Consider the following 27,564-nt stretch of genomic DNA (forward strand, 5'->3'; position numbering starts at 1 on the left):
GAAGCCGAGGGTTATTTCTGTATGACCCATTCAGTCTGTCTGGGGCACTTTATTTCCTCTTAGGATGACAGTTATTTTATCTAGTTAATGAATTTAGTATGACAATAAAACTACTGTTTTATCCATTGTATCTCTGGTACAGCTAAGGGAAGAATTACAAAGGTGTTTAGATTTCTTCTACATGCATGCTATTTGGGGGCCAGAGCTTTTGAATTTTAGGAGATATTTATCCCAGGGGTAGACTAAAAGTGAACTCCCAAATTGTCTCAAATATTTCCTATTTGAAAACATTTTCCCAGAAGACTCTACCTTGAGTCCTGCTATGGGAAGCAACAAATCCTATCATGTCCCGTAGGGGTCGTTTGGAGTTTGAAAAATGGCCAGCCTCTCTCTTGTGCACCTGTGCTGTGTTGCCTAGATTTATTTAGTTGGCAAAATCTTCAGAAAGGATTAGTGATAAAAAAGTGAGTTTTGAAGAACTGAAAGAACTTTGAATATTGAAAAAATATTTCACTCATGCCAGAGCCACATTGTATGGGGAGAAAGAAAGGCAAGGGCTTTCTTTCCCATTTAACAATTGTGATGCTAATCTTCGTCTCTTTGTGTCTCCCAAGGAAGCACTATAGATTTCATCTGAGTAATCTGTTATGTACCATCAGCTAGACACAGAGTTCTGCTTCCTTTCACTCAGGGACAGCTTCCCCTCCTCCTTCATCTTTGTGAATAATTTTCTTGATAAGGAACTCATTATCATTATTGATTAAACTTTGCCACCTCAGTCTGATGTTGCAAAGTCTTGGCTCATTTTAATCTGTCTCAAGGCCATGTTTTACCCTTACTGTGTTTGAACTCATCCCTAGGTTGTGTTTGCCTGATGCTAATGCAAAGATTGAGGACTCTCTGAAGGCTCTTTCTGACTGACAGAGAAAGTGTTTGGAAATATATGGATAAGCCTCAAGACCTGCAGACAGAACACAGTGACAATTTCTCTGTGACTGTTGTGTTCAAATTTGACTCATAAACTAAGGCAGGGAATACATTTGTGTAGTAAAACCTCTAATCTACTTATATGCATTAATGCCGGGGGGATTTTCCCATTAGTTCAGTCTCAAACATTTCATATTATATTTTTTCCTGTGGTGATCTTCTGACCTCTATAAATACCAACATTGTTAGATTTTGGTGACTTCAAAGTTCATTACCTCTCTGTGTCTCTGTGTCTCTGTCTCCTCTCGCTGTCTGTCTCTGTTTCTCTGTCTCCTTTTCCCTCTCTCCCTCTCTTCATTTTCCTCTCCCCCTTCCTTCCTCCCTCTGTCTCTCTCTCTGTCTCTCTCCACATGTGCGCACGTGTGCATGCGTACGTGTCTGTGTGTGTGTGTGTGTGTGTGTGTGTATAACTCAGGCTGGCTTCACATTCAAGACTAGTCTTTCTGCCTTAGGATTCTGAATGCTGGGATTACAGGCATGCACAACAAGCCTAGTTTATAACATCCTTTGACTAATATCACTAATCCTTTCTGAAGATTTCACCAACTAAATAAATCTAGGCAACACAGCTATTGTTAGTAATGTTTTATTTTGAATTAGTTCTACAATTACAGGAATATGAAAGAATAAAACATCAAACTCCCGTGTACTTTCCCCATCATTAGCCTTCCTACTCTATTTCTCCATTGATGCTAACTGAAATGACATTTTTTGCTTCTCCGAGTCCTTGCTCTTTCTTTACCTGCTAAGAACATAGAAATCAGTATTGGAACCCAAGGGTTTGCCTGGACACTAATGAGACATGGGACTTGACTAGGGGCAGGGGTCATTATTGGAGGAAAAGAAGAAGTCTCTGCAGCCCCCGAATTTCAGCTATGCAACTCTACTTCCAAAGACTTCTAGAAACAGTGTTCTAGCTACACTGGTCTCCTTTGAACCCTTCTGAATGACTCTTTTTACAAATAAGATTGTGTCTGCTTCTGCTTGCAGGCTGCTGATAAAATAGCAGAGTTTCTCTTTAATGGCTGGTAATGATGCCAAAAATCCAGTCAGTTGCCAACGCACCCCTTTGGGACACCGCACAGAACCATGAAGGAGGGCTCTGAATGCTGTGGAGGACTGCAGACCTGTCTGAGTAGGTTTCTGAGGTCTCCCCATCAACTCACAGGTCACACTGGCTGGCATGTTGTCAGTGAAATGGCAGGCTGCCAGGCTTCTCAGCAGTGTTCATGAGCCCCGAAGAGGGCAGAGCCTGGCGTTCTTGCCTGGCCTGGAAAGGGAAAATGAGCAATGTGATTTGAATTGGCAAAAAGTCATGATTTTCACTTTAAAAAAGAATCTTTTATTCTTGAGCTGAAGCCAATTGAAATGCCTGAGCCTGGGCCTTTTCACTTGGACAAGAACAATAGGATCAATTTTCAGTAGAAAAAGAGATGGCAGCTGACGTAATGAGCTGTTAAGGGCAAAGTTTGAAATTAGATATCACAGCTTAAGTAGTGCTGTGATTCCAGCACCCTCCCCTCCCCCTCCAACCCCACGCGCCTTTCCCAGTCTTGCGTTAAAGAAATAAAACAAAACAAAAGCTTCTTGGCTACAAAATGGAAGATGATCTTTTCCCAATCCTGGAACCTCTGTGCAATTTGAACTATTGCCTTCTGATTCCTATAGAGATAAAGAAGAGAAGTAGGAGCTGTTTGGAGAGGAGTGTAGAAGTGCTGATAAGGAGGGAGGAAGATACTGTGGCTGGCTCAGAGAATGACTGACTGTATTTTATCCTGTTTTCACCAAGCAGCAGAATGGAGGCAGGAGGCTTTTCGCTTTTAATTTAATTTTTAGAGCAAGTAGAAGAAGGAAAGCCAAGCGGGTAGACTGCTCATCACCTTCTGGAGGCAGAAGAAGAGTGTGTCTTTAAATGTTAAGACCACATTATCTACCTGTTTCACTTTGGAATTCAAGAGCTTGGGACTGGGAAGGGCACTGTTAGCAGTTAACAGAGGAAGCAGCCTATGCACACAGCTGGCTCCCTCTGTAATAGGTCACATCTGCCAGGGAGCAGCATGCCATTGTTATTCCTGGAAATGGTAGCATCTGGGAAATGGGTAATTTTTTTTTTTTTTAAAGAAAACAAGTTTTAGGCAACCTTCTACCCCAATTTCTTAATAGAGATTATGGTTGTGTAGGAGTTCCTAGATCTTCAGAATCCATCCACGGTAGTTCTGCCATGGTGACAGTCATGAAATACATTGCTGATGTCCCTAAAATCACTTCAAGCCTTTGTGTCTGTGATTTCCCTATTCAGTCTTTCCCAGATTGCCATATAAAATGAATCCATCCAGATATAAGAGAATTAACAGTTGTTTCATTTTCTGGCAACTATGGCTGGCTAGCTCCTTGGTCAGAGGACACACACTAACCTGGGCTTTCTAAAGGATTTGCGAAGTGTCCTGCCCTGAGAATCTGCCTGGCTTTCTTTGTGAGGTTTCCCTAAGTCTCTCTTCACTATGGACATTTTGATAAAATGTACTGAATCTTCCTTGCTTTGTCAGTGAAAGAAGTTGGATATTATCCGAGTATGGGGAAGAATCAGACATTCTAGTGCTGAGGAGGAAGAGAGTCACACCACCAGGGACTCATGTGGCAGGAGTTCAGATGCAAGCCATAATATGATTTTAATTGTAGGCACTAATGTCAAGCTTCTGATTCATGTTCCTGGGACAGGAAATCAGATGGTTCACACTTGGTTCAGGGATTCCCTTGAGGATCTGTCAACTGTGAGGGAGGTTGAGGGAGGTCGAATGGTTTAGATATGGCTGTTGTTCAACCTTCCCAAGGGTATGGAAAGTCTTAACAGAGAGTGGAAACCATTTGAGACAGAAAACCCCTTAAGAGTCTATTGTACCTGGCTGTTCCTTGTGTATAACGGAAGCAGTTTGTAATTTAAATCCCAGAAGACACTAGACCCTACTGAATACTGAGAACATGGCAGATTTTTTCCCCCGTTTGGAATAGATGAGACATTTGGCTATAAGAAACAGGTTTTAGAAGAAGGCTTGGGAAGCTGAAGAATGAGAAAAAGAACCAAATGGCCTTTGTGACTTAAACACAAATTAGGAGGTGGCTGGGGACTGGATTGGAGAAAATCTCAGCTCTAATGGGGATGTCAAGAATTCATGAGTGTGTTGGTACAGTGAGTTTTTATTTTGCTGGATGGTGCGGTGCTGACCAGAACACTTCCATCCCTCCCCAAAGCTTAGCAGACATCTGATCCCTTTCAGCTTGTTGCTATTTTAAGTAGAGAAGGAGTTGACGCTTGTGTTAGTCAGCTCTCTGCATCGTAACAAATACACAAGCCGACCAACTTAGAAAGGAGACATGTTCCTCTGCCTCACGGGTTTCAACCCAGGCAAGACTGTCCCATCTTGCTTTGGGCCAGCACAGCAGGAAACATGCAACAAAACCAGCTCACCTAATCATTGCAGCGTAAAGACAGAGGGAGCTGGGTCCCCGTTAGCTCCAGTTTGAATTTTTGCTTCTGGCCTCTTGTTGCCACTTGACAATTTATTAGCGAAGTTTATGATCAAATGCTGTATAGAAGGATCTGATTGGTGCGACCAATACACATCCTTTCTGCTTGGATAGAACCTTCCATGTTCCTACTTGGACCACACCATCCTGTCTACTGCCATGTTCACAGCACATAGTGTCCTTGGTCCTGTCAGTATGGTAGGATAGAGAGCCCTCCAAAGAGTCAGGCCAGGGAAGAATGTAAGAATGGCTCTCCAAAGGATCTTGGAATTTTTCTCTTCAGTAAAAACAAACAAAGAAACAAACAAACAAACAAAAAGCAAGCAAGCAAGCAAGCAAGCAAGCAAACATCCAAGCTCAAATACCTCGCAATGCAGGACATTTGTGTTCCTGGCACAGTACTGTATCTACTTCTACTAGAGGTGTTTTGTGTTTTTTTTGTGATTAAAAAGTTCTTGTTTGGATATTGTCTCAGCTCTTCACTGAGTGACCAGTTTATCATGAAATGCCCTTTATGCTACATGTTTAAATGTCCCCAGTTAGTAGGAGTGTTGGGACAAATGAATCAGTAATGAAATTAGGCTGTTCCTAGCATCTAGCTAGTCCCCAATGAGTCACAGAGGTGGTCGGCTCTCATAGTTTTTCTTTTCTTTTCTTTTTTTTTTTTTTTTTTGTGTGTGTGTGCTGACAATTTATTGAGGCTTATGTGATTGGAGCTTGCACAAAAGGACATACAACATCAAGGCTTTTTTGTAGTAAAAGACAATTCAAAATAAATATGTATTAAAAAAAAACTATGTCAAACACCAATGAATAATTGACATTTATAAATCTTAAGAAAATCATTTAGGTTAATAATTTTCATTTCCCCCACAAAATAAATAGCTTTCTTTAAGCAGGAGGGAAGGAGTCAGACAGAAATAAAGTCATGCCCATGGCACAGTCATGATGTTATTCTCAGTGAGGAGTTCTTTACCAAGACTAAGACAGAAGAGTATCTGAGGAGAATAATGTTACTGAATCGTCTGGAACCCAGGAGAGCTTTAGAGAAAGAAAACAAGTGGTAAAGTTGAGAAAAGCCTTAGATGGAAAGTTCATTCCCCTTGAGAAAAATGAGTGAACACCCACAGACTTCCATTTTCGGGGTTTCAATATTTTCATATCAGTCTAACCTCTACCCCCGAATCCAACCTAACATCATAAAACACCAAAAAAAACATAAAAGCGATAGGCTTAGCTGGCTATACTCTGTTTAGCCTTTGATGTTTTTTACAGCCAATAACATGAATGTCTACGGTGTGGATGGAACCGTTGGGAAAGGAGAACTGTGCCTCTTCTCTCTGTGCAGCACCTGCGTCTCCACACTGTCCTGTGGGCGGGCCTCAGTGCTTATGTGTGCTCTTCAGGCCCATTACGGTGAAGGTAGCAGCTGTCAGTTTCTCGTACACAAGGAACATGAGGGCGGCTGTGAGCACTGTCTGCAGCAGCTTGGCTTCGAGGCCTTTGTAGAGTCCCATTATTCCAAAGCGCTTGACTCGTTGGTGAAGAAGAGAGAGAACATTCCGAAGACTCCCCAGTGTCCTGTTTTCTGGGTTTAGTCTATGACGTCCAAACCTCAGAATTGACTGTACCGTCTGCATGGGATAGGTGACTGTGGTGGCAATCGCTTTGGCTATTGCACCGATGATGAACACATCCAGAGAAGAGAGCTTCATCCGCTTCTTTAAAAGCTGCCGTTTTAAGCCTTCGTAGAACATGAACTGGATGGCAGGGTTGAAGACCAACAGCAAGGAGGGAAAGGTGCCGTTCCACAGAGCCAAGATCCCCTCATCTCGAACAATCTGGTGGAATGCATCAATAATGCCTTTGTAGTTGGTTGGTATAATGTCTTCATTCCGAAATTTTGCCCCCTGCAGCTTCAGTCTGGTGTTTACCACCCAGAGTGGAGTAGTTAGCAGCACATTCACCACTCCTGCTACAAATCCAACCACCAGATCTTTTCCTGTAGAAGAACGTTGACCTTTGACCCACACTGCTTTGAGGCTATTAAAAGTGTAAAAATAGACAAAATTAGAGCAGCAGAGACTGGAAATAACTGGAAACCATCCTCGGTATGGTGCCAGGAGGCCTTCTTCCTTAATTATCTCCAGGAGCACTGCATGTGTCGTTTTGGACTTTCTTTTCTCATCGACCTGAAGCCGAAGTCTAGCAGTATCCAAGGGGAAAAACACTGTCATGGCAGTCACACTTCCCATGGCTCCGGCCACGGCGTGTACCAGACTTTCGTAGGACAACACAGAGGCCATGGTGCTACACTTTTTACTCAGACGCCTCAGAGTGTGTGGGTTCCTGAAAGGACCGTCTCAAGCCCCACCTCTCAGAAGTCTGCCATAGTTTTTATTTTCATTCTTGCGATCCTTCTGCCAGGGAAACTGGTACTCATTTTAATTATATTGGAGCGGTAAACTTTTGACACTTTCTTCGAGTGAGAGCTTTCCCTTGCAAACAGTCAGCCACTGTTTTTCTGTCTCTGTGCTCTGAGGTCTGTAGTCAGTGCTTTTCAATTTCTGGGGGTTAAGTGAGGACATTAAAATATTGTTAGCATAGCATATAGTTCCAGGCTGGCTGGTTCTATTTGGTTAAGTGCTTTGCAGTCCATTTTATTTGTTAGTCCCAACACAGCCCTATGAGGTGCATGATTGCACTTACTTGTACTCCATAGATAGTTTTTAATTAGCTTAAAAGAGTTCCTGTAACCTCCAGAAGGTGAGTGGTGCTACTTAAATTAAATTCCTTCAAGTCCCAGAGTTTTACCTGGTCTTCTGGGGCCCTGCTATTTCCTTTGATTTCTGTGTTTTTGACAAGGTTATAGATGTAAGCTACTGTTCGAAATGAAAGAGCAAAGAAATCTATATGACATTTTAATGAGAGAAGTTAAATCAAGCAAGGCCCCATCAGCTCAGGCTTAGATTACATTTATTTATTTATTTATTTATTTATTTATTTATTTTAGTTTTGGTTTCTAAATGTCACTATTTTGAGTTTTTACACATGTTTCATATTTTTTTCCTCCACGATTTTGTTAAGTGCCAGACCTTGTCAAATGATTTTAATTTCATTTCCTTTGGATTAACTTCTCACCAATGAGTCACGGAATCTTTTCCTTAGTGAGCTGCTTTCCTTTCTCTTTGGGGACAGTATAAAAGCAGGTGCTTGTTCTTTTGGAGTGAATAAGACTAGTGACGTCCAGAGGTAATGCACTCAGAGCTGCTGCTAATATGATGTAATGCTATGCAATTTTGAGATCGTAAAATGAAGAAGCCCAGAAGAAGGGGATTGTGGGTAGAGGCTTTTAGAGGTATGAGACAAGATATGTAAAAAGCCAGTTTTATGAAAGGTAGCAATCTTTGTCCCATCCTGTCTGTTCTTCAGTCCTGAGATATCTGAGTCTTTCCAAATAAGCAAGACATTTCCCGATTGTTTCCGGTACCAACTGCAACAGATTCATCAGTTTTTATGAGCTGCTGTTGACTTGTCTTTTCCTGTGTAGCAATGTACCTCAACATTTAAAAGCTTGATTTGACAATTCTCTTATGGTTTTGTCTGGGTCAGGAATGAGCTGTTTACCTGGGTATGTCTAGTGCACAGTGCTCCTGAAATTGCAGGCAAGCTGTTCTCAGAGGCTGTGATGACATTTGAAGGCTCCCAGAGAAGGAATAAGAGAATGATCATGAGATTTGGAACCTCGTATTTAGTTTCAAACCTAACATCATTTCATACCTGCCATATTCTGTCAGAGTCAGAAAGTCCATCCCAGAACTTAGTTATCAGAAGGCAGGTTTTACTGGGAACCCTTGTAGATGCCCACTTCTGCACTTTTTATCCCCAGGTCCCGAGACTTCATGCCCATGTCACTCGCGAGTTCCTTTGCCTGCTTGATATCTGTGAGGCTCCATCTCATTCTAGCTTCAGTTCAGATAGGAGCATCTTATTCTGTCAGGCCAGCTGGGAGCGGCTTCTTCAGGGTCCCCTGTGAAATGCGTACATACTACTTCAAAGAGAAAAACACCTGTTCCCTCATTCCCCACCCAAAGACTTGGACTCTGTTGAGAGGTTTCTGCTCAGAGGCAGAGAAAGGGGGGGATAAAAGTGGCTGCTTGATGGGATTATTAAACCTAGCTGAATAAACATTTCAAGATTAATTAAGGTCTGCACATGACACAATTCTTTATAGCGTCTGCCTCTGCTCTCTGATTCCACATGTTCATCAGCCTTTCTTTGCCAGGACAGATAGCATGTGCTTACCTCTGAGTAGTTTTCCTGCCTGGGATTATGAGCACTGTCCAATGCCTGTATCATAGATTCTCTCAGAATCTCCCAGTGCCATTCCCTCCCTGTTCAGGGTCTGTGTAATGAGTCTTCTGGGTAAAATACAAGTTGCCCTGACCTGTTTCCATAGAAAGCTAGAACAGGTGTGGTGGTTTACACCTGTGATCCTAACACTCATAAGGGAGGCAGGGAGATCATGAATTTGTGGCCAACCAAGGCTTACTAGTGAAACTTCGTTTTAACAAAAACAACAAATAGACATCTAAACCTCCCCAAAATAATGACAGATACAAAGGTGAACCTAGAGAAAATACTTAAAACATTGAAGTCTTGCTTCTTCTTTGGGAAGACATTAAAGGGTGAATGACGTCAGTACAGCTAGTGGGAAGCAGACAGAGCACCAGGGGTCCCATGATTTGGGGGCCTCAGTATGGGGCTTATGGAGGCAAAGCCAAAGATATGGAGTGATCCCTGTCACCAAGCTTGACCATCTGGTCAAGGACTGATGATCAAATTCCTGGGAGGAAATCTACTTGTTCTCCATGCCCAATAAAAACTCCAAGATTATTGGCCTTTTCTTGGAAATATCCCTAAAGGATGAGGTTCTAAAGATCATGCCAGTGCAGAAACAGACCTGGTTCAAGGCTTTGGTTGATATTGGGATTATAATGATCATATTGGTCTTGGTGTTAAGTGTTCCAAGAAGGTAGCCTCTGCAATCCAAGGGGGGCATCATTCTGGCCAAACTTTCCATGGCCCCTGTATGGTACAGATGAAACAAACTCAACACTTTTCCATGCAAGGTGACAGGCCAACGTGGACCTTTGCTGGTGTGTCTCATCCTTGACAAAGAGACATTGGCATTGTCTCTGCTCCTGTGAACAAGAGGCTGCTGCTCTTGGCCAGTATTGATGACTGCTACACATCAGTCAGGGGCTGCACTGACACCCTGGTTAACTTTGCCAAGGCCACCTTTGATACCATCTCTAAGACATACAACAACCTTATCTGACCTCTGGAAAGTGACTGGGTTTGCCAAGTCTTATCAGGAATTTACTGATCATCTGTGAAAATACCTACCAGAGTCTCTGTTCAGAGGAACCAGGATCCAGCAGTGGCTACCACATAAAATATTGTATACAATAAAAATAAAGTGAATTAAGTCTGTTAAAACAAAACAAAAAACCCCAAAACATTAAATGTCTCAAGAGGGACCCAAATGATCAAGCCTTCTTCCTATAAGAGAGGGTTTAGATGCAGTGGATGTGGGTCAGACAGAAGAAGGATGAATAGCAAATGTATATTTTACATTCTTTTTCACAGATCAGCACCCAGCATACGTTGCAGATATGTCTGTATGCATTTGTGCTACCCACTTTTCTATTGGTGTGATAAAACACAATGACCAAAGCAACTTATAAAAGTAAGCATTTGGATGTACGGTTTCAGAGGTTAGCATTCGTGTGATCATCATGGTAGGGAGCATGGCATCAGGAGTGAGGGAGCGAAGGAGAGAGAAAAAGAGAGAGAGAAATATCTTTTGGTTTGATTTTTGAACCCCCAAAACCGGCCATTAGTGACACATTTTCTCTAATGAGGCCATACTTCCAATCCTTCCCAAACAGTTCCATCAACAGGGGATTAATTATCTAAATATATGAGCCGATGAGGACTGTTCTCATTCAAACTACCCCAGTATTCAAAAGAGAGAATCAGTACACCAAGCAGATACCTACAGGCGCATGTTGACTGGAGCATTCATTGTTCATAGCTAAAACCAACCCAGTTGCCCACAGATGGATGTAGTAAAGAGATTGTGATACATATGTAAAATGCTCTATTATTTAGTTGTAAAGAAGAATCTCTGTCCATTGAGAAAAATGTTTTGATCTGGAGGTTGGCATGATGTATGGACATACAAAGACAATTACCACACATTTTCTTTCATATGTAGAAGATAAAATATGTTCATCTGAATGTAAAATAGTAACATAGATGTGAAGTAGAGTAAAAAAGATATGAATTTAATCTGTATATGGTTTATGCATGTGTAGAAATATACACACCTTACATCATACATATTAATATGTATGATTAATACATGCCAATAAATGTAAAATCAAATAAGGCTGAGTGTGGCAGTATATGGTTGCAGTCCTACATTTGGCAGGTTGAGAATCTCAAGTCCAAGTTTAGCATGACATACACAGGGAGATTTCATCTCAAAACAGCAGCAATAACAAAAGAGCAAAACAAAATATATGTAAGTAAATGCATTTTCACACACACACACACACACACACGCAATTTTTCACTATGTAGCCTAGGCTGGCTTCAAATTTTGTGATTTTACCTCAGCCTCCAGAGTGCTGGCAGGTATACATCACTATCCTAGTACATACATGTCTTTAGAGTGTAATGATCAGATATCATGTGTCTTGATCAAAACATGATAGTCAAGTGAAAAAATATTTAAACTAAGATCTCCTTTATTTACGAAGTACATTTTTTTCTTTCTCAATCTTTTTTATTTTGTTTAATATAATTTCTAGTTTCATCCATTATATGAATATATGTTTATATATATAAACATATATAAATTTATATATAAGATAAATAAATTTTCATAGAAAGATATTTATATAAATATACATTTATATCAATATAGTCATATAAATATATGATATAGAAATATAGAAAATATTATATATTTATATAAAAATCTAAATATATTTAATAAATATAAGAAATATAACATATAAATATATTTATCATATATTTATTATATATATTATTATGTATTTATATAAAAATCATTTTGTTTTTATTTGTGGCTGAATAAAACACATTTGTCTTTCTCTCTGTATGTATGTGATATTTTCTTTGTTCATCCATGAGTCACAATACTAGCAGACTCTTATTAGCATATTGTGAGGCTCCAGAGAGAGGAACCTTTCCCTCTCTCTATTCCTTAGGTCCAGCAGCCTATGAACATGGATATGTAAATATCTCTTAGAGAGACAAGTGGCTCTATCTATTTTGTGTTGATTGTTTGGTAATAGCTTACAATGAATGACATTTATGATTTACATAATACCAAGGCAAATTGGTTATATTTGATCGCAATACAAAATTAAAGGTAAACGATATAGGATTGTTTTGTTTTTTAATGTGCTTGGAGCACAAGAATCCATACCTTGGAACCAACATTGCCCCGTGTGTGTACATTTATGACTGCCCAGGGATATTTTGCCTGGGAATACTGCCTCAGCCTCCTCAACTGAGATCTTCCCGTTGTTCTGAGTGGGTCTGGAGAGGACAGAACATTGATCCAGCCCAGCAAGAACTGGTATTCTGGAGCAAGAAGCACAGAGAGCAGGAGAACACACAGGACGCAGCTGTTGCTGTAAACGTACAAGTGTGGGAGGCTGGATAGGAAACCCACCAACAGCTTTCTTTTTGCTTCCAGTCTTGTACCAATAAAACACATTGGTTGGGGCTCTCTGAGGGCTAATCGGGAGCTGGGTGCCAAGGCTGAGAACATCACAAGCCTACTCATGGTGACAAGTGAGTTTTACGGACGAGCCGGCCAAAAAAAAAAAAAAAAACCCAAAACCAAACAAAACAACAACAACAACAACAACAACAACAAAAAAACAAACTCACAAAGCAGGTGAGGAAGAGTCCCTCCTTAAACATTCTCAGATCTCACAGTCCCCGACTTGAAGGCTTACTCATTTTTTTTTTCTCTCTCTGCTAAGATGTGAGCAAATGAGGCACATGGCACGTATGGACTTTACTTTGTTTCCTGTGGCAGTGTCCTTCCACTTGATCAGGTAGTAGATGGACCAGAAACGGGTCAGTTCACACTGTACCAAGCACTTTGCATTTGCTTACACCAAGCCTACTCCCATGAAGGGCTGAAGGCTTCTCAGGGTGCAGTCTCAACTTGTGTCTTTGGCCAATGTTCATGCATGTGTGAGCAACTGCTGACTGAGGAGAAAGTCAGCTGAAACCCAGGGGAATCTGTCAGATTGATGGAAAATTAACTGAATGGGTGTTTCAACACACTGCCTGACCAGATGGGCATATCAAAATGTTTAAAGAAGCATTTGTAGGAGACAGGATTGAGAATGACTGTTTTGTGATATGCAAAATGCAAAAGATTTGTGTGTGGGGGTGGGGAGGAAGGCAGACTAATACGGCTGAAGGCAGTATGCACAGAAAGGATAAATCCGAACGGTTTCTAGAAGTACATGATAGCTACCAGAAGCCCATGGAGAGAGAATCTCTATATTCATAGCATTTTCACCACATTTCGAAGGATTTTTTTTTCCCTTGTGCAGAACTCTCATCAATATCTCAATAATCCTCCAAGAGAACAGGCACAGAGGACAGGCAATTCAAGGCTGGGTTTGAGATAGATTCAGATTCTGACCCTAAGATGAGTTCCAGGACAGCTTTCTGCCGGTACGTTCAGCACTGACTGAGCTTGGCTGCTTCCCTCGCGCTTGCACCGCATCTGCCCTTTCGATGTAAACACGCATGCCTATCACAGCTTTCCGAGGCAATTTGCCACGAGCGACCCTATTTCAGAGCAATGTTTGTTTAGAAATGATTGTTTACACGGGCCAAGTTTTCTAAATAATTCATAGAGTATTTCTAGTAACTGAGAGTGAGCAGTAAAAAGTGAATGGCCATCGTCTATCTTATAAAGGCTATTTATTGAAAGGTATAAGGCACAACTGAAAATTTGAATCAAACACATGCAATTTTAGAATTCTGCCAAATTTGCAAAAGGCTTTCCTTAGGGAACTGGTCTATAGATCAGAGCCCCAGGTACTTAGTTATTGAGAAATCTGACCATTTTAAGGGTATATAACTCTGCCCTTCAATAACATGCCACCAGATTTCTCCTGCCTACCAGAAAATTTAAAATCAAATTCAAAACTTCAATGAGAAAGTTCACAAGATGAGCAATGAATCAGGAAGGAGACCTAGCTAGGCAACCTCAGCCACTAACAACCTGTGTAACTACTTAGAATCACCCTGGCTCAAGAATTTTATGCGAGTTTTGTGATAAGACGAAATTAGGCCCCCAATACTGTTTTAATGCAACAGATTCTTTGATGCCCCTAAACACACAGGTTAATAAGCCATTTAAAACTCCTTACTACCATGATTTTAGTAATAGAGAAAAATCAGTCTTTAAACACACCATACTTTTGTGAATAATTACACATTTTAAAATTTTATCCTTTAAAAAGCCCTGTACTTTTCTCAGTGACTTGAAATTCTCAGACACTATGCTTTTCTCTTTTCTTCCTATTTTCCACTTTTACCTGCATAAATTATACTTATTTTGAATCCCTCTCCAAACCTGAATCTGGTGACCATGGATTGACTCTCCATGTGTGAACAGTTGTCAGGACAGGTAAGTTTTGTAGTAGCAATACATAATTCCAACTCTCTAGAGGCTTATCATGACCTTCAGAAGAATTCAATTGGCCATTGTTGAAGGACCAAGTCATATACACCTAAGCTATTACTGAGAATATTACCTCACATCCATGTGACCCTTCAGGGTAGGAAGCTGTCTGTGGACATTTTATAGATACTACCTATAATCACGTCAGTAGAAGTTTGCAACTTGGCTCCCGAGTCTTCCATGGAAGTTATACATCACAGTTCAGCACATACCACGGACCGAAACTGGTCATGTGGCCACCCCTCAGACCCTTGCTGAGCAGTACTGCTTTCTGCAGAATAGCAGTGGCAAGGGCATGGCTTCAGAATCTGAGACCTCTGGGTCTCAGAGATGCCACTCAAAGACTTTTGGCAAGTAAGTTGATCTTTCTTTTGTCTTACTTCTGCATCTGTAGAATAGGGTTTGCAATGGTACATTTTCATTGGGTTTTGAAGCTTAAATGAGCTACTACATTCAAAATACTTATGATACTGCTCAACATTGTATTTGAACCAACATTTGATTCAATGTTGAGCCATAATTGCCCTTTATCAGAAGTTCCCTAGAGGAGTGGCCACTTCTTGTTAGTGGGGATCTCTTTGTCCGTTCTGTAACTTTAGTGTAGACAGAGGTGGAACACAGCAGTATTTTAATCCGGGAGTTTTAGATGTCTACATAAGCTACATGAGATCATGTAATTGTTACTTTCAAGATTTTTGCCTTTAATGCATCAAATAGCAGTCAGCAATGTGGAGAAATTGTCTTAGCTTTCTGTACTTAGTGTCTGATCCACTGAGATGATTTATTTTTATTAGTAAATAATATTTGGTTTAGTTATCTACTAATTTAAAGAAGTGGATCTCAACTTTTTATTGTTTTACTGGTGGGGAACTTGGGGAGGGGATTTAGGAGAGAGGGAAAATATTCCTAATTTTTGTTATCTCACTAAAAATGAAACAGTTCCATGGTCCTAAAGATGGAAAAGGCTTTCCTTTGCTGAATGTCTTTAGTAAACTCTCATGGACAATATATGAGATACATTGAGTTTAAATGACATGTGAGCAACAAGAACACATCAAATTTCAACACAATCTCACAATTTGATTTAACGAGTTGAGAAAAATAGGCTGCTTAAAAAAGAGAGAGAGAGAGAAGTGTAGTGCGGGATTGCTGACGGCTGTGAAGAAAAGCTGAATAACACTGTTGGAGAGGTCAATGCTTCCTGTTGATATTGGCAGTGAATGGGAAGGGCCTTCGGGATTGTCAAGAGCCCCTGTGGGGAATGCCTATTGCAGTGGAGGTTTTAGGGGTCAGATCTTTGCGATAAGGAGCAGGACTCATTTACCCACAATGGTTTTGAACTCAAGAGGTCATTCCTGGATTCCTTTTGAATCATATTTTCCCCAAAGGCTCAAATAAAAAATGTAGGTTAATAAAACTATAACAGGAAGGTTTCCAGGAGACTTGGGAGACATAACTCTGTTCCATTTAACTGAGTTTAATATCTTCTTTGGACGGAAAGCAAAAAAAAAAAAGCAACCAGATTCATTTCTTCAACACTGTGGATCGCCTTCCGAATAACTGACCTTTGTCTTCTTTAGCCTTGTAGGTTTTGTGGATGGATCTGTATTTCAAATAAAGTGGTTGGCTACTGTAAAATCACTTCAATGTTTGATGTGAAAAAAGAAACAGTTCTAATGTGAGAGCCAGTTATTACGGAAATGCATGGTTGGGACAATGGTTTCTTCAGATATGTGTCTTCCCACGGTACTTTAGTTCTCAACACTGAGAATGTTGTGTGAGAGACATCATTATCTATAGTGGCTTGATAGCATTCCACACTCTGCTTTGCTTTTATTTAAACAAACCAAACAAAAACAAAACAAAACAAAACAAAAACAAAAACAAAACAAAAAAACGAAGGATGAAGAGAGAAAGAAAAATCCAAAATCCAAGGAGTCTTGTAAGCCTTTTGTTCCTAACGTCTAGGCTAGGGTATCAGGCTGTGCTTCTTGTTTCTCAACTGCTTAAAGCAGCTGCCGCTGAGTATCCCATGTTTATTTTGAACACTTACTAAGATGGCGTCCGGTTAACTATGGAGGTGGGCATAAGGGAGAAGGCACTGTCATTTGGAAGACAGCTCTGTGGCAGGATAGAAGCCCTTAGATGCACAGGACCAGAAGCTGTTGTTTCTGTCCACTCTCTCTCAACCTTGCATGTGTGTTTCCTGGGGAAACATTCTCCATGTTAAATACTGTTATCTTGGTAAGAAGTTCACGGAAGTGAGTAGGAGGAGCCTTTACTCAGCATCTCAATTACGACCAATCTGAAGTTCAGATCTACTTATCTGCCTTAAGTATCTCATTTGTTGCTTCAGCGATTCCTCCTCAGAGTCTCTGGAGCGATAAGCTATCTGTTGGCTTTTGTTTACTTTTCATGACATGAGAGTGAGGATGGGGACCCAGGGAAGGAAAGGCAAAGAGACATTTCTGTAAAGATCAGGGGTCTTTTGTCCCATTCAGAGTGTGGAAATGTACCCTAACTTCTAAAATTCTTTTTTGCTTTCAAGTAAAATATTCAACAACAGACAAGAAAAGCAAACATTCATATTGATTAGAAAAGATTGCTTATTATTTGTATTACTTATTAATTTAAAAATTATCTATTATTTACTTTGCTAGCTGTAAATGAGTGGAAAGCCAGACATCTGATTCTCTGTATTTCCACATGGAAGAGGCATATTATATTCCTGAGTGGAACAAATTGGATGCTGGGTAAAGAGGCTGCATAATTGTTCTTTTCAAAATAAAATCGCAGAACCCCTAGAAGCAAAAATGTGCATTATCTCAGTGCGCACTGTGTACATTCAAAAGTCTAATTGCATGTGTTTGCCTTTTTCATTTGTTATATTTCAAGCGGGCGGCATGCTGACTGATGTTCATTATAATTACAATTCTGCATCTTCCCACCTGAGCAGAACAGGGGAATGCTGCACATAAATCTTTCAAGTGTAATAAAACTGGGTACCAGTACACACATAGACAGGTAAGGAAGCTGCGAAGTGAGCTTTTGCTACCTTACTAACAGCAACTACACATGCTTCTCCAAGATTAATAGCATTGTTACCTTCTCCTGCCTTAGCTCTCTGGATACAAGCAAAGCAGATGGCCAAGGTCATTGTCATTCACTTTACAGTCCCCGGAACCTTTGAAGGATTCTACATAACCAAGTGGCCATACCATTTCAAAGGACATTAACATTCCTATTAAGCACTAGAGAATTTTGACCTTTCTTAAATGTCAAAAAAGATATTCTGCGGACAAATTGTGATCAACTGGACGCATAGTACACCGGGTGTTGGGGCTTCTCAGGCTCACTCAGCCCCCCGGGGAGGGGTAGTTTTAATGAAGTGCTGTTTCCTATTATGTGAGAACATTTGATAACTTGCTCCAAGGCTTTTTTTTTTTTTTTTTTTTTTTTTTTGGCACAGGATGTGTGGCAGAATCTGACAGTGGTGATCACAGAATTTTTTTCATCGTATCCAATACCCACAGCTCACAAATGAGAAAACCGGGGCTATGAGAACAAGTTGATTTGTCCAACCAGAGGTAGTTGGTAGCAGAGACTGGAAAAGCACCCAGCTCTGGGACTCTGCCTGCAGTTCTTTCTGCTTCCTAATCATGACCTGCACTTTCCTTCCCCCGGCCTTTCCTGTCCTCTTTATGCAGAATCCCAAACACAGGAACTGAATGGATCCTTATAGCCTCATAGTTTCAGTAAGGTGCCACAGAACAAGGAATTCAGATATGAATTGTTTTTTTGTTTTTGTATTTCTGCAAGTGCAGGATGGTAAGGAAAAGCCTCACCACCTAAATGACTACTGTCTCTGGGGTCCTATTTTTGTTGCTTATAGGTATGTTGCATAAGGCACTAACCCAGTGTGACACCTTTTTTCTTCTTTCATTTATTTATTTATTTATTGACTTTACGTCCCAATTGCAGCACCTCCCTCCTGGTCCCCTCTCACACATCACTTCCCCACCCCTTCTCCTCTTAGAAGAAGGAGGCCCCTTTGGGTATCACCCCACCCTGGTACATCAAGTCACTGCAGGACTAGGAGCATCCTCTCCCACTGAGGCCAGACAAGGCATGCCAGTTAGGGAAATGGGATCCAGAGACAGGCAACAGGGACAGCCTCCTCTCCAATTGTTGTGGTCCAGCATGAAGACCAAACTGCACATCTCCTACATTTGTGCAGGGTGACCTAGGTCCAGCCCATGCTCTGCTTGATGGCTCAGTCTCTGTGAGTCCCCACGGGTCCATGTTAGTTGACTGCCTATCTTCTTATGTTGTCCCTATCCTATCCACTTTGGGTCCCTCAAGCCTTTCCCTATCTCTTCCAAAAGTGTTCCCCAGCTCAGTCTAATGTTCAGTTGTTTGTCACTGCATCTATTTAGGACAGCCGCTGTACCTTTTCTGAGATGACAGACACATGCAGCCAACTGTCAGCTCTCCTGTTTCCTGTCTGATTTTGTTTTTCTCTATTTCAAATACTTTTAGCTTAGACCCAGGAACTACGTTGAAATTCCTTGAAGAAAATAAAAATATCATGCGGAGAATAGTGGTGTATGTGTCTGTCTGTCTTTCCAATTCATAAAACCTAAGGAATGTATTCTGTTTTCCCCATATAACCTCCCAAGTATGACACTTTCTTTTTTTAAATTTATTTTTTATTTACAATTCAAATGTTATCCCCCTTCCCAGTTTCCTCTCCACAAACCCCTCCTCCCCTCCCCCTGCTTCTATGAGGGTGCTTCCCCACCCAGCCATCCACTCCTAACTCAGGACTCACTGCCCTAGCATTCCCCTATGCTGGGGCATCAAGCCTTCACAGGACCAAGTATGACACTTTCGAAATGTTGATTCTCTGTGCGTAAGCTGTGCTTCCCCACACAAAAGACTGTCCTTGGCAGCTGCTGATACTGTGGCATTCCCTGGGATTAAGTGAAAAAGTCATTGCTTAAAAGATGACATTTAAAAAAGAATATCCTAAAGTAAATAGGAAACTATAGGAAGTCTGTTTTGTTTTTTTCTTAAAATTAGCTGGAATTTGTTAGGTGCACTTTAACATTAAAAAAAAAAGATAAGAAAAAAAGAGCAAACCATCATCAACAAAACCCATACATGTAATGGTACCCATGAAGGCAATTTTAACATATACATGGTGTTTTAGGTTTCTGAGAAAATTCTCTTATCTAACTTGAACTCATTGCAGCAGGTGAAATACCACTGTTTGGGCAGGATTTCTCAGGGCAAATCCTGCATTGAAGTGATTGTGGCTCTGCCTCCTGCCCACCTCCTTCTTCCTACCTCTCACTGTCAGCTCTGTAAACCACTTTTCCTCTGCCCAAATCCCCTGCTGGTACAATCCTCTTAGCCACTGAGGCACAGCTCCTGTTCCTTCTTTTATTTATGGCTAGCCCCCTTTTCAGGTCGGTTAGAGAACCATTATATTATTACTGAAATAAATTGCTGTGACTGAAAGGGTCCTTAGCAGGCACTCAGACCAGCCCTTTTATGTGATAAAAAAAGAACCAGGGCATTGAAGTGACTGGCTCAAGTTGAGAGTTTTTAGTGGCCTTGGTGAAAAAGGAACCCATGTTTTTCAATATTCACTGACTCTTAGCTCTGCTTTTCCTCTTTGTGGCTCTTCAGCCACTCTAAAAACTCAGCTGGATTTTGTGTGATAAAACTGGGAGATCTGATTGAATGTTATAGAGCAACATGGTTTCACATTGTCAGAAAAGCCCAAATACCCAGAACCTAAAATCTGTAATCATTTCTGAAATTTCATTCTTCTTGGTGGATTTTGTGGTTCATACCATCCTAGTCAAGGGTCACTGGGGACCCAAGTATCAATCTGACCTGTACAAACTTTCTAGGCTGTCTAGTGGTCTGATAAAGGGGACAGTCAGGAGATATTTGCATAAGAGACCACAGAGAAGTTTCTAAATGAAAAGAGTTTGTGATACAGATGGGGTGGGGGGTAAAGTATAGGTGGTAAAGTCAAGTCAGAGTGGAGCCAGGATGCTGGGGGGTTGGAGTGATGAGGGCATTGGCTCTTTCATTGACATCTGCTCTTTAGCCAAGGGGCTTTGTAAGTGGAAAAGGCCAGAGGAGACAGAGGATGAAAAAAATTAAAGAAATAAAAACAGAAAAGCAAAGTGTCTATAGACTTTATGGAGAGGCTTTAAATGATGTCTCTATAAGACACTTAGTTCTGGAACACAAAAGTCAATCTTTAAGTCTCTTTAACTGTGGACTCCAATACTGCTAAAATCTACTGGGAAAAAAAAAAGATTTCTTTGAGACCTCCCATATTACTGTGACTGATGGATTACCTGATAATTTTTGGACCACACCTAATTTTTTATTTATTTACTCATTCATTCATTCACCCATGCATTCGCTGGTAATGAAAATGTATTCCAGGATCTTGTGCAGCTAAGCAACTGGTCTATTACAGATCCACATTCCTGGACCAAGCCTCCAAGTTCTTAACCACATCCTTAGAAGAATCCATGTAAAAGAAGCCCATCTGTCAACTTTCTGTGTGGGACCAGCAGGCTTTCAAGTGGCCTACCTCCTGGAAGTGCCACTATGATGTATGAGTAGTGGTGAAGAGATGGGAGAGAAAGAGAAGCAGAATAGTTTGAACACTATGAAGAGGTGTAGAACTAGAGACCAGAGGGGAGTAAGGAATAGCTTGATGTGATTAGCCTGCCCTGGTATCTGAGATGATGATGAAGCCCTGGCCCATGGTACCACTGAGGGTCATGTCTGTTTTCATTGACCTGCATCAGCAGAGGTCTGTGTTGATTTCTGTGGTCCATGTTACCACCAAAGGCCATGTGGACATCCTTGGATTGGGCTGCCACCTGTGACCATCTTGATGTTTAAGGGCTGTGTAGAGCTGGCCTTGCCCCTCTAGTGGTTGAATGGGCACAGGACAGATGCTCTCCCCTCTACCTACCTTTTACCATCCTTGGCAGTCAGCAGAGCTGGCTAACAGGGCATGAGAACAGGGGAGATGGTCCTACCCCTTGGCAGGTGCCACATTTGGGTAAGCTAGTCTGGGCAGTGCTGAAGAGCTGGCCTTGGTGGTGGGAGAGCTGGTGTGCTAACCAACTCAGCCACCACTGAAACCCACATCTATGGTTTTGAGTTGGCCCATGCCAACATCTACACCAGATCAACTGCCAGAGTGCTTGAAGGGACCAATCTTGTAGATCCAAAGCTGTGGGATCTCCAAGATGCAGGACAATCACAAGATATCCAAGAGGAATCCTGATGAAGCTGATGAAGATTCATTATGGGTAGTGTAGCAGGACTAGAGTCCTTGAACTAGACTAGCTACTGACTCATTTGGAATGAACACTTGCAAGTAAAGATGTTTGGACAAAAGGGTATACAGTGTGACATACTGCAGCTTCCATGGCAAGATTCTTTCTTTCTTTCTCTCTCTCTCTCTCTCTCTCTCTCTCTCTCTCTCTCTCTCTCTCTTTCTTTCTTTCTTTCTTTCTTTCTTTCTTTCTTTCTTTCTTTCATTCTTTCTCTCTCTCTCTCTCCCTCCCTCCCTCCCTCCCTCCCTCCCTTCCTTCCTTCCTTCCTTTTTTTATTTTTATTTTTTATTTTCTTTTGAGGATGAGCTTGCAAAGGTAGAAGGTAGACATGAAGGGTTGGCTTGATGAGTGTGATTGGGGTACATGATGTGAAATTCACAAAGAATCAACACAAGGTTTTATTTTTTATTATCTTTTAATTTTTAAACTTTTTATTAGCTATTTTATTTACTTACAATACAGATGTCACCCCCTTTCCCCATTTTCCCTCCCTAGAGCCCCCCCATGCCATCCCCCTCCTCCTTTATGCTTTTATACCATTTTGATTACATGCATTTATTAAGGTCAGTTCTAGGTTGAGGGTCTAGCAATAGAATAGATGCAAATAGTCAAGGAACAAGCAATACAATAAACACAAATAGTCAAAGAGAAAGCAAGGCATTAAACCTAGTTACGTGAGCACTCCCATGATCACTATTTCTAAGGGCTTATCAGGATGACCAAAGTATCTGAGCCTACTTCCCTGTCCTAGCCCAAGGTCATTTTCATGTCTGAAGCCTACTTCCTTGTTCTAGCCTAAAATTTAGATTCCTGTCTGAAATTACTTCTTTGTTCTAGCCTAATATTTAGGTTCCTGCCTGAGATTATTTCTTTGTTCTAGCCTAATGTCAGATTCTTGCCTGAAGCCCACTTCCTTGTCCTGGGCCAATGTCATATTCCTGCCAAGCAGCCCATTTCCTTGTCCTTGGCCCATGTCAGATTCTTGCCAAGCAGCCCCAAAGGCTCAATACAAGGTTTTAAAAAATCTATGTAATATTAATTCTTTGAGACTTTTATTTTATTAGTTACTTTCTAGTGTTGTTATAAGACATTATGATCAAGGTAACTTATATAAGAAAGAGTTTGTTTGAGCTTGTGATTCTAGAGGAATAAGAATTTGTCTTAGTCACTGTTTTATTGCTACTTAGAGACACTATGACCAAACAACAACAACAACAACAAAACTAAACAAACAAACAAAAAAACCACAACTCTTATAAAGAAAAGAATTTAGCTGGTGGTGATGGGGCTTGTTTACAGTTTCAGAGGCTTAGTCTTTTATCATTTTGGCAGGGAGCACGGTGGTATACATGCAGATGCTGGAGCAGTGGCTGAGATCTTTGCACCCTGTTCCATAAGAAGCAAGCAGAGAGAGGGAGATGCCCTGGCATGGGCTTTTGAAACCTCAAAGCCCACCCCCAGTGACATACTTCTTTCAACAAGGCCACACCTACTTCAACAAAGTAATACCTCCTAATCTTTCTAATCCTTTCAAACAATTCCTGTCAATGGCTACAAATCATTTAAATAGATGAGGCTGTTAGAGCCATTTTTATTCAAACCACTACAGGGTTCATTACCATCACACCAGAGAGACATTGCAGTAGGTAACCAATGTTGCTGGAACTTCAAGCTAAGAGCTTCTATCTTGATCAGAAAGCAGGAAGCAGAGAGCGCAGACTGGAAACAGCACATGGGTTTTGGAACTCAAAGTTTGCCCCCAGTGACATAATTCCTTTAGTAAGTCCACAGCTCTTAAATCTACTCAAATTGCCAGCAATTGGGTACCAAGTATTTAAATGCCCTAGACCATGGGGGTCTTTATTTAAACTTTCATATTCATTCAATATATTTTGATCATACTTATCATCCATACCTCCCTTAATTCTTCCCCTATCTACCCCTCCCTTCTCCCTCCACCACATTATACCTCTAACTTCATATTCTCTTAGCTATGTTCTCATGAAGGAAGATTAAAGATAATATTGAGAATAGAAATTCTATTTGAGAAAGAAACCAACAAACTTTTGGCCACAGGATATTTCTATAAAGCCTTTGTAAAAAACATTTATGCTGTTGGGTGAATGACACATTCCTTTCATCCTAGTACTCAGAAAGCAGAAGCAGGTAGACCTCTGTCAGTTAGAGAACTATATACTTCTAGCCTAGTCAAGGCTACGTTCCTTAGATACCCCTCATAAAAACTGAAAAAACAAAACCAAAAACAACAACAACAACAACAAACCCCAAAACCAACCAACCAACCAACCAACCAACCAACAAACAAACCAACCAACCAAACAAACAAACAACCAAACAACCGTACAACCAATCCTATTTGTGGTCTGGATGCTTGCCAATCCCCATGCAAGTTTTATACTGGGGGAGCTCAATTTTTTGCAGTGGAAAGTGGCAGCCATGGTTGGAACAAGGGATGGGAGTTTCATAGACAAACAAAAAATTACTTTCAAGTCACACTACATCCAGTAGCACAGTGGGGCAGGGGTGTTATCTTGATGAACATTGGGTTCTCTGAAAACCTGTAACAGCATTCAGAGGACCTTGCATGAGACCCAGAAAAGAGGACAGAGGCTGCCAAGTCTAACAGAGGAGGTGGACAAAGAGTTGGGAGAATCAAACTATGTTTGTATGGAAAGTCTTTTGATTATACTTGAATTGTCTGCTTTGGAGATTAGGAACATTGCTATTTACTTATAATCTTACATTTACAAGTTAAAGGACATAAAAAAATCTGTTATTCTTAAAAACTGTTTCAGTAATTACCCATATTATCTTAATTATTATAAAATAATTAATTACTAATCCTTTTGATACCTTTGAGAGAAAAAAGTGCATGTTAAATGCTTCATGTTTTTCATCATATTATAGGGATGCGCTGAGACTGTTGCTTAGGGTTAAAATGCATGCTTAGCATGTGGGATGCCCTGTCTCCCATCTGCAGCACTGAAAAACATTGTAGGGTATAGAAGCAGAAGTCTAAAACTTCAAAGTTAAATTCCCACACATTAACAAATCTTTGGAGGTTGAGTCCAAAAGTCTCAGCATGTTTAATGTGACTGTCTTGAGACTAACTCTGAGTGATCCACAGCATCTTGTATGGGTGGTCAGCCTGAAGAAAAACTTACTACTTAACAAGATTACCTACCTATCTGTTTAGATATGGATTCTCATACCGGACCACAATAGAAGAGCAAGCAGCTTCTCTCTCAACTACTGTTAAGAACATTTTCCCCAGTTCCTCTGTGTCCCTGTCTGCAACAGCCCACGTGTCCATGGGGCTCCCCTTTTTCTCTCCTAGTTCTTCTGCAGGTCCCTGCCTCATAAAATGATTGCTAGGGGCTTCAAGGATGGGGATTTTCTTCAATTACCTGGGAGTTTGAGCCAATTAAACTCCTTTCCCTTGAGTTTGGCTTGGTGTTTGTCAGAGTAATAGGAAAACAAACTGGAATAAGTCGAAACAACAGCTAATATTCTGGCTAGCAAGATCCCAGGAGATGATGTGACCATTTTAAAAGGATTTGTAACTCTAAAAAAAACCACGTATTTTCATGTCTAAGATGTGATTAGCCTGTAACCACTGTACATTATGCAAAGAGGAGAGTCATTGGAAGAGGAAGTCATCCTATGCTTCCAAGATCAGTAAGACCCTAACCCATCTTAGCAGAAGGTATAATTCATATGGGAACAATTGTAAGAGCCAAATGGCTCCATCTAAGCCTCTAATTGTAATTCCTAGAGAGTCTCACTGACTTAACAGTAAAAAAAAAAAAAAAATTTACATGCTCTTAAAAATACTCTACAGGAAAGTGTACACATAGATAAAATAATTATTCATATTCTAAAACCAAACTCTGTTATTCCCTCACTGTGATTCTTATTCTGACCTGGTTCATCAGAGATCCCAATACACATTTTAAAAAACCTTTTAATTGATTCATCATCCGACCCCTCCATATCACAGGTGTCACACACTATACATCTTTGCCTAAATAGCTTTACTTGAAAATAAAAACCCAATACTCTTAGCAACAAAAGATCATTCACTGACAGCTATAGTCCCTTTAAAAAAATTGTTAGCAGATTTTTATTACATTTTATTGATTTGTTTGTGAAGTTCACATCATACGCCTCCAATCCCACCCATCTCCTCCTCCCTATAAATCCTCATTCTGCCCTTGCAACCTACCCCACACAAGAAAGTGAAAAATAAAAACCCCAAAACAAAACAAACAAGATTTCAAACAATCTCATCATAGAAGCTGTAGTGTATCCCTTTTATACCCTCTGTCTATACATCTCTTGCAATTGTTTATTGCAAAGAGTCATTGGTCTGGTTTGAGGCCTCTGGCTTCTGCTACACTATCGATATTGGGTCACTGGGAATCCTCTTGGATATCCTGTTATTACCCTGTCTCAGGGAGATCCTGGAGCTTTGGGATGTGCAGGACTGGCCCTTTCAAGCACACCAGTAGTTCACAGATGGAAGCCCAGACCAGGGATGTCTACATAGCCTTTTGTGGTAGTGTAGTATGAGGCCCAGAGATTAACTCAGATCCCTGCTTCTGCAGAGGCAAAGACACAGGTATAGGCCTTAATGGCAGTATGGGCTAGGATTTCACCATGGCCTCAGGTGGCATGGCAGGCTACTCACATCAGGCTGTTTCTCCCACCCCACCTTCCTGTCTCCAGTTCTTCCTCTTCTCTCAGTGCTTAGACTATTCCATTTTTCTTTCTCTCTCATGTCTCTAGCACATATTTGCACACTATAGTGGCTTCTCTGGAGGTGGGCGATGCAGCAGCGGCTGGGTCTAAGAATGTCTTCCTCCTACTTATACCATGTGTTGGTAGGCAGGGCCTCTATATTGCCAGGTCTTATTAACTATTCTAATAGCTGTAAAAATCTAGAAAATGACTAACTTGGATCCTCTATCCAAAATGAATCCCATTTTCCAGAAAATGTTCAAGGTAAGGTTTAGAAGAATCCTACTGACCAATTGCGAATTCACACATTCACCCTAAGGGTCAACATCAGAACACCAGATAAATAGATGTATAAACCATAATATATAGCTCCTGGTTTTAACATTATTCAAATGGGAAATGTTCTTCCTTTTATAAATAAACATTTTAAAATCCTATTCATACATATTAATTATACATAATGGTTTCAGTATGACATTTTTATTTTTGTCAGATTAAACCCATTGCTTCTGTTCTGTCCCTCCTACTCTTGCTAATAATCTACTATGACTTCCCAGTTAGTTCTCTGTTTATATTCATGTTGTTTTTTGTGATCTTTGTGACCTATTATGTTTTTATTATTTGCCCCCCCCCAAGATGCTGGATTAGGGATTATTTGCAAGAGCATGGTTTCCTTCCCATCAACATGACTGAAGAAAATGTCTCCCCTTTAACTAGTGGTCATTAACTGTAGATACTCAGAGAGAGAGAGAGAGAGACAGACAGAGAGAGAGAAAGAGAGAGAGAGAGAGAGAGAGAGAGAGAGAGAGAGAGAGAGAAGAGAAGAGAGGAGAGGAGAGGAGAGAGAGAGAGAGAGAGAGAGAGAGAAAGAGAGAGAGAGAGAGAGAAAGAGAGAGAGAGAGAGAGGAGGCCTTATGAATCCTTTCATCCTTTCATCTAGCATGGCAGTGTATACACCAGGTCAACTGTATACAAGTTTTCTGCTAGTTAACACAGCTGTAAAATCAAGCTCTGAGACTGAGAATGTAATACAATGCTCTGGTTGGAAGAGTGTTCTATTTCTCTCCTCTCCTTCCTCCAATTTTTATTCTC

At 40.7% G+C, this 27,564-nt stretch overlaps 1 pseudogene; it reads right to left on the reverse strand.

Moving 5' to 3' along the window:
• Positions 1 to 5,347: 5,347 nt before the first annotated feature.
• On the reverse strand, positions 5,348 to 6,818 carry LOC114610390 (annotated as a pseudogene).
• Positions 6,819 to 27,564: the final 20,746 nt, after the last annotated feature.

The sequence above is a fragment of the Grammomys surdaster genome, unplaced genomic scaffold (assembly GCF_004785775.1).
Source record: "Grammomys surdaster isolate TR1022 unplaced genomic scaffold, NIH_TR_1.0 126039, whole genome shotgun sequence".
NCBI classification, from domain to species: domain Eukaryota; kingdom Metazoa; phylum Chordata; class Mammalia; order Rodentia; family Muridae; genus Grammomys; species Grammomys surdaster.